Source organism: Cupressus sempervirens, chromosome 2 (genome assembly GCF_028749045.1).
Source record: "Cupressus sempervirens isolate cs-2001-9-10 chromosome 2, ASM2874904v1, whole genome shotgun sequence".
NCBI classification, from domain to species: Eukaryota; Viridiplantae; Streptophyta; class Pinopsida; order Cupressales; family Cupressaceae; genus Cupressus; species Cupressus sempervirens.
The window spans coordinates 510,071,696-510,079,838 of record NC_143119.1 but is presented as its reverse complement, the minus strand read 5'-3'; positions in this window follow the sequence as shown (position 1 = coordinate 510,079,838).

The following is an 8,143-nucleotide window of genomic DNA, read 5'->3' as shown; positions in this document are numbered from 1 at the left end:
CCTAAGAAATTTTTATCCATTAGACCTATCGCATAATGGATTGGAGCTAACACTTGTATATTCTTATATGATCCTAAAAATTCAAATATGATCCTAAAAAAATCACTAAAAATCATAAAACATCCTAAAAAAATCGCATAAAAATCATAAACTGTCCTAAAAAGATCACATTAAAATCATAAATTATCTTGAAAAAATCACAGAAAAATCATAAAATGTGCTGAACAAATTCCTAAACATCATAAAACATCTGAAGTAAAACCTAAATATCATAAATTTTTTAAAAAAAACCAGTTACACAAAAACATCAAAATCCCCAAAAAACCCTAAATTTTTTTTAATAAAACCTTGTACATAATTACCCATTTTGTGTGAACACTTGCACTTTGTAGACTGAAATTCAAAGCACTACACTTCCATGAAAATCACACTATTTGAGCAATGTGAACCGACAATCAATCCAACATGTCACTATGAACCTATCAATGAATCAACAACCAAAACTATCATATCATCAACCTGTCAAACATTATTTGTAGACCTAAAGCACTAAAAAGAAAGTAATAATGGACAAGAGTAGCTGTTGGTTCATGAGTGATTTATTTTTTCTTAATTTTTCTTTGATCATGTTCCTATGCCACTCAATGATATAATTTGATCTATGAGAGTGGTTGGGATGATTCATGGTCATCTTTTATTTTCTATCTATAACAATGTACCTTTGAGATTCTAAGGCATGTACATATGCCTTAGGAAGGACAAGGTCATTTCCTATCTACATCATTCTTGTTTACGCAAAAGGTTTGCATTACCACTCTAGCCCTTTATGCCATGATGCATTGCATTCTATTTGCCATATCAAAATAAAGCTCCATTTGACATATAGTGCACTTTCTAAACAAAAAATTCTTCACCTCAATCTCATTGGTTCTCATCTCATTTCCTTAGTCTTCTATCATTCATCTCATTCTCCATCACCATGATCATGTCTTCTAATACACCAAATCATCTTCATCTTGCATTCCTACATTCCTGCATCATCCTACTTTTTCTGTCAACCTTCTAGGGCTTTCCACCTAGTCAAGCCTTATTCTAACATTTTTTTGACAAGCTTGACCAAACATGACCATGTTTAACTAATTTCACTCATGTTCTAACCTTTTTTCACCATTTTGGGCACTCACACAAAGTTTTAGGTCATTCATAGTCTAGTCAGGCTATTTTTGGCCCTAAGAGCCTTCTAGGATGCAGCCTACACTTTCAGGGTGCACTTGGTACTGTCATGGTGTACTTTGTCTTACCAATTGCACAATGGGTGCACTTGGAGGATTTTTGGGTGTATTTGGGGTAGTAAGATGCCCAAAACTACTCTCAGAGCCCCTATGTTGCACTTCGAAGGCCATAACTTTTGTATTTCAACTCCAATTTTTGAACCGTCAATTATGTTGGACTTGTATCTTTGTTTTCAAAAAAATGAGCTATCATTTTAATTATTTGGTCACTATATTGAGTGGTAAGCCAAGAAATTACTCTTGAGCTCCTGATTCACCCTTGTCAGGTTGATTTTTGCCCCCAGAGTCTTCTAGGGCACATTTTGCACTTTCTAAGCACACTTTGTCTTCCCAAGTGCACCTAGGGCACACTTGGTACTATCATGGTGCACTTGGGCTTACCAAGTGCACTCTAGGTACACTTGGGTGCATTTTGGCCACACTTGGTGTAGTAGGATGCCCAAAACTACTCCTAGAGTCCCTATGTTACACTCCAAAGCCCATAACTTTTGTGTTTTAACTCTGATTTGCAATCTGTTAGTTGTGTTGGATTTTTGTCTTTGTTACAAAAAAAATGAACTATAATTTTCATAATTTTGTTACTTTCTTGAGTGGTAACACATGCAATTACTCTTGGGCTCCTAATTGACCCCATTCTATAGTCTAGACCTCATAACTTTCATATTTTAGCTCTAATTTGTGATCCATCAACTATTATTATTTTGTCTTCTTGTTATCAACAAATTGACTTGTCATTTTCTTATCTTAGTCAATTTCTTGAGGGGGTACCTATTACATATTGTGCCCCCCACCAAATATTTGAATTTTAAATACTTGCCCACCCAACGATCACTTCTCGATTTAATGTTATTTTAAACATCCCAAGAATATCAAAAAATTTAAATGATCAAACCTTATGATTTATTTCTGCGAGCCCACAAGTCCCCATCATTGGATCAATCAAGATCAATAGATGGCACTATCTTGCTATGGGAAGTTGCATGTTATTTTGCCATAGCAACATAGCACCTTTTAGCCGTGTGGCCGATGGGTCCTCCTTTTCCTTATTGTTTCTCTGGCACTGGGTTTTTCTAGGTCCACGGTGGGCGCTATGACACTATCAAAAAATCTATGTTCCTCATCGTTAGTGACATAGCACCTAGACGAAAAGTGTTACTGCAGCAACATTAGTTGTTAGGTGGGTCCCAAGTATGCCCCGTCAGATATTAGTGATGAATTTTGGCAGATGTTGGTAGTGGTCAATTTTGTCATAGGCTAAGGTATGACTGCATAGAATGTGGGCCCTACGAGGACTTGTCAGATAGGTTGGCACATGGCTAGTTCTCATTGGTTGGTACACTGATAGATTGGATCCATCTTGTTCATTGCTAGATCTTAGAAAATCAATGATGGGCACTATCTTGCTATGGGAAGTTGCTCGGAGGATATCCATAGTGACATAGTGCCCTAGTGATGCATGACACAGATGACATCAAGGCCTGCCCCCCCCTTTTCAAAGTAATACTACGGCTCATCCTCGGTGGCAGTTGTCAGGTGGCTCCACAATTCACAAGGCCAAGGTTATTGTGTGGGAGGCAAAGTGATGGCACTAGAGGGTGCTATGGTGCTATTGAGAAATTTGTTCTTCTCGCCGTTAGCGACATAGTGCCTAGCCAATAAAGGAGCATGGTGGGACCTTAGGCAACGTGGAAAGTGACTGCGATCGAAGGAGGATTTTGATTCATTGCCAACTGTGCAGATCTTTTGATGCTAGTAGTATCCTAGACCCATGCCCCTCTCAAATGCATGAAGGTTTCCTCACCCTTGGATCAATCTAGATTGATGGTGGGCGCTATCTCGCTATTGAAAGCTGCGAGGATATTACCCATAGCAACATAGCACCTCAGCAACATGTAGCAAGGTGGACCCATGTTCTCTTGTGAAATGCAAGGATGATGCTAGGTTGTGCCAAGTGGTTGCCAAGTGTGCTGACGTTGGTTCATGGGCCCAAAAGTTTGAAGGGCAAAGTGCAGTAATTTGGCGAGTCTTCCCAATTGTCAGATCTATTTGGATCCACGGCAGGCGCTATCTTACTATGGGAAATTGCACTGAGGATACACCTAGTGACATAGCACCTCGATGACACATCTCCCGATGACTCAAGCAACATTGATAGTTAATGATAACGGTTATAATAATTGCCACGATTAGGGTTTTAGCATGACTACCACAGTTAGGGTTGAGCTGGCACGGTTAGTTAAAAGACATGGTCAACTTAGGGAGACTTTGAATGGTGGCAAAAAGATAAAAGATTGTTGGTCCATGTGGCTCATCCCAGTGCCAAGATAGGTTGATTTGCTGACCTTGCTGATTCATGAGACAAAAATAGGGGAAATCAAGGGTTTTGCATGAATCTGATCTTCATGATCAATTTCAACCACCTTGGAGTAAATGTGAAACAAAGAAGAACACTCTACCACCTTGATCTATCTATCTACCTAGTCAGAGCACAGTTATGGCACCGTTTTCATCTTCTCAGGGCCCTGTTCCAACCAAGATCAAATATCATTGCATCTGGATCTATACCTAGATCAGATTTTCTCCATGATTGTTCCTTGGAGGACTTAATGGTAGGTAGTTGGAAAGTAACTATAGTTAAAGGACATCTCAGTTATGCCTGCACTAAAAGGAAATTTTTTATGAATTTTGTAGGGTCGATCATTCTCTGTTGTTCTTTGCTATTGCTCTGCAATTCCAGTGTAAAATTCCCTTTGCCTCTAAACTGCCTAATCTCTGCCTTATCTCTTTCAGCCATTGGTGTGAAGTGCAATAACTCTTTGCTCCCACTAGTGTTTTGTAGAGATCTATGATCTACATGACTGTATCTTCTTGTCCTATGAATGATAATATAAGTGAATCTCTCTTTCCTTATGTCATTCATCTTGGTCTTCTAATTTGCATGTGATTATGAGATTAAAGCAAGTCTAAATGTGTATATCCTTAGTTTCATTCTGGTTCAATAGTGCATATATGGGCAGAGTTTGGTCTGAACACTCTATTTTGGAGCATCACCTCTTTAAATTAGATTAGATAGATTTGCTTTCATGCTCTCCTTCTCCCTTTTCCTCTCCAAGAGTAGTTAGGTGCATCTTGATAGTAAGAGGAAGCCGGCCTTCTCCAAAGTCTCAACCTCATAGTTCAAGTCCCACAGCTTGGAGGTTTTTTCCATGTTTCACATGGTTGTCCTCACGCATAGGCTTTGGACAAGGGTGCAAACCTAAGTAACAACAATTTTTGGAACTCTCGGTGGGACAACTTTTCAGAAAATTTCAAGCCTACTGGTGTCAAAAGGGAAGATTTCAAGATCAGTACCAAGGAGATAGTACTGGCTTCGATGTTTAAGCCTTCAAGAGGCTCAGTCTTCAAAGTACTTGGCGACTCTGAGCTTCAAATATATATCTGGTTCTAGACCAAAGTTGTAGTGATTCATGCTTAGAGCTAAGAAAAGGGCATCTTCTAGAGGTAAGTTTTAGTATCAAGAGCTTTCATTTTCAAACCCTAGAAGAAGGAGGACTAGAATATCTTTATCACTGGTTAGGAGTGCAATAGTAACAAATACACCTACAAGATCTATCTCTACTCCTCCTACTATTAGATCTCAGCCTAGACTACCATCAATACATATTAATAGATCACTTGTCTATATGGCATTTCCTAGAGCTCATACTTTTGCCACCTTTAATGGTGGGAGCCCTCTCTTATTAGCCCAAAGGCATGACATACTAGTAGCTTGACTCAAAAGTATACCAGAGTTTACTAGTGAAACTTCTATCTCTCCCTTAGAACACATTCAAGAGGTTGCAAATGTCTGCAATATCCATGGTATTACAGAGGATGATGTTGCAATTAGGCTCCTAGCCTCATCCCTGAAAGGAAAAGCACTACAATGGTATAGAGGTTTAGCTCATGGTTCTTTAATGAATTGGGATGCATTAGGAGCAAGATTGTGCAAACATTTTGAGGATAAAAGTGACTATTTGTCACTTTTAGAGTAGTTGACTACTATAAAAAGAGCCCCCCATTAATGTATGACTAATTTCAACTATAGATTTCAAAAGACATTGGATAGAATACCTACTTCAGTAAAGCCTACCCCTGGTAATGTCTTCTTGGATTACCTTAGAGCTTTTAATAGTGATATTGCCACTACAATCCAAACTATGGGAGGAGATACCTTGCCTAATGCTTATGACATAGCAATAAGGGAAAAATATATATTGATACAAGGAGTTAAGTTAGCTCCAAGGCCTCCTATGCCTTTCTTCCTTGATGTTCCAAATCATCAACCAGCAATGGCTCCCCTTCCCACCACTTCTACATCACAATCCCTTACTCAAGTCCCTCAAGCTTCCACATCCTCAAATGGGATAGATGAAATCAAGGAGATGATGCAATCTCTAATGTAGAACATGCAAAAAAGAGAGAAGAACCTTCATAAAAGATTGCAAGATTATAGAAAGAAGCTAGAGGATAACTCCTCTATGATGCAGAAAGAAAGCAACAAGGTGGTGACTTTAGAAAGACAAAAAGCTCAAGGTAGTAAGCCTCATCAATTGCAATATCAAACTCCAGGTAGTGGTAGGCCTCCAAATCTTAATCATTGGAACAATTCTTTTGATCAAAGTAGATAGGGTGGCCATGCTTCAAACTCAAATGTCAACCAAAGTAGGGCCATAGTCCCTCAAAATAATATGGCTCAAGATCAAGATTTTTGTTCCTCCTATAACTACTCCTATGCCTATTATATGTGTCAAAAGGCTAAATCTTTTATGACTTTGACAATCCAAGAACCTACAGCAAAACAATCATACAAGGAGGACCAATTTAAAGATGCCTCAGATATGCAAAGATAGGGTGATTTCTCTTTTATGAATCATCAGATGGAGGAGCATTGTAATGTAAACCAAGATTCCATTGCTCATAACACTAGAAGAAAAAGAAGAGCAATGGAAGATGTTGTCCCTCCTCCTCCCAATTAGGCCTCAACTTCAAATGTGATATCTCATGAGCAAGCGACAAATGATCAATCACGTACCTTTCAACAAAAAAGTCAAAATCATGGCAGAAAGGATGCAAGTGATCCTTAGGTTATTCCATCTCAGCCTCATACAATCATAGCTCCGAAGGGTTCTACCAAAACACCTACTATGTCATTTAGTGTGGTAGAGAAAATGAAGAAGACAAATGTGAATATCTCCATGTGGAATGTTGTTGCTACTATACCCATGCAAAAGAGGTTGCTACAACAAGAATTGGAAAGAATTGAACGAAAGGATCAGACACCTAGTATGGAAAGTGCCACAAGCCATGTACAACCATCAAGGGATGTAGAAACAAGTAAAAAGGCTAGACCTCCTCCATTCTATGTTTCTCTAATTATAAGGGGCAAACTGGTCCATAATTGCATGATTAATTCTGGGGCTAGCAGTTCAGTGATGCCTAGGTATGTTGCTGACGCTTTGGAGATGAAATATGAGCCCATTGTTAGGGATGTATTATAGTTGGATGGTAGTATGGTCAAGACTATAGGGATCCTTAGGAATGTGGAGATGGCCTTACATGCATGCACTGGTTGTATTGTAACCCAAGATATCTCTTTTGTTGAGGTCAAGCCATATTTTTTCATCTGTCTGTCAAGGGACTTCAAGGCCCAAATAGGTGGTTTCATATCTTCTAATTGGTCATATATTTCTTTCAAGATGAGATATGGAGCCAATGCTTCAATTAGAGCAGAGCCTCAAGCCCTCCATCATACTGAATCTTCCACCCCCAACCCCATCAACATAAATTTCCCTATTCTAGAGATGGATGAGAATGACATAGTGAATGAGCCCACCACTCCCCTAGTAGAGATACCTGATTTTTTCTTCAATGAGTGGGCTAATGCATATCAATTTGACCCTATGCTAGAAACCCTTGAGACAGGTCTCAGTACATATTGTATATTGGAGAAAGATGCTCTAGTTCCCAATCTTGTGGGTACTAAAGAAGATATGAGTGGGATATGGAGTATGTACTTTGACAGCTCAAGGAATAAGAATGGGTCAGGGGCTAGTGTGATGTTGATTTCTCTTGCACAAGTAAGGTACTACTTCTCCTTTAGGTTCCAATTTAGTTGCACTAATAATGTAGCCGAGTATGAATCCTTGATTCAAGTTCTCCTACTTGCTCAAAAAAGAGGAATTCAAGCTTTAAGGGTGTATGGAGACAGTGAGTTGGTGGTTAATCAAGTGAGAAATCAAAATACCATCAAGAATGATTTTCTCAAGTCTTATAAAAATAGGGTATGAGATTTGCTTGAGGGTTTTAATGCATTTAATATTCAAAGCATCCCTAGAAAAGAAAACAAACATGCTAATAGACTTGCAACAATAGGTGCATCTTATGATGTGCCAGGGAATCTTGAGGAGGAGAAGAAGCAACAACTTGGAGTGGTAGTAAGGCCTACCATCCCTAATAACAACATCCATTGGCAAGTGTTTGAGTCTGATGAGAAAATTGTGAGCTTCTTGCAAAATGAAGTAGAATTTTCAGAGAGAAACTAGTTGAGATTACAGGATCAGTATGGTGATCAAATCATTAACCTTAGCTCCAACAAGCTGCCTAAAGGTCTCATTACTCTAGAGAGTATTTTTAATCTTGATGACCAAGCAAGAGGTAGGGCCATGAACCTAGCTTCTAATGAAGATGATCATATTCCAGTCATGGTTGCTGATGGAAAGTCCTTAAACATGGGGAAGGTATGTTCTAAAATTGAATAAGGAAATTTTGTTTGTCTATGTCAAGAATTTAATGATATATTTGCCTGGACA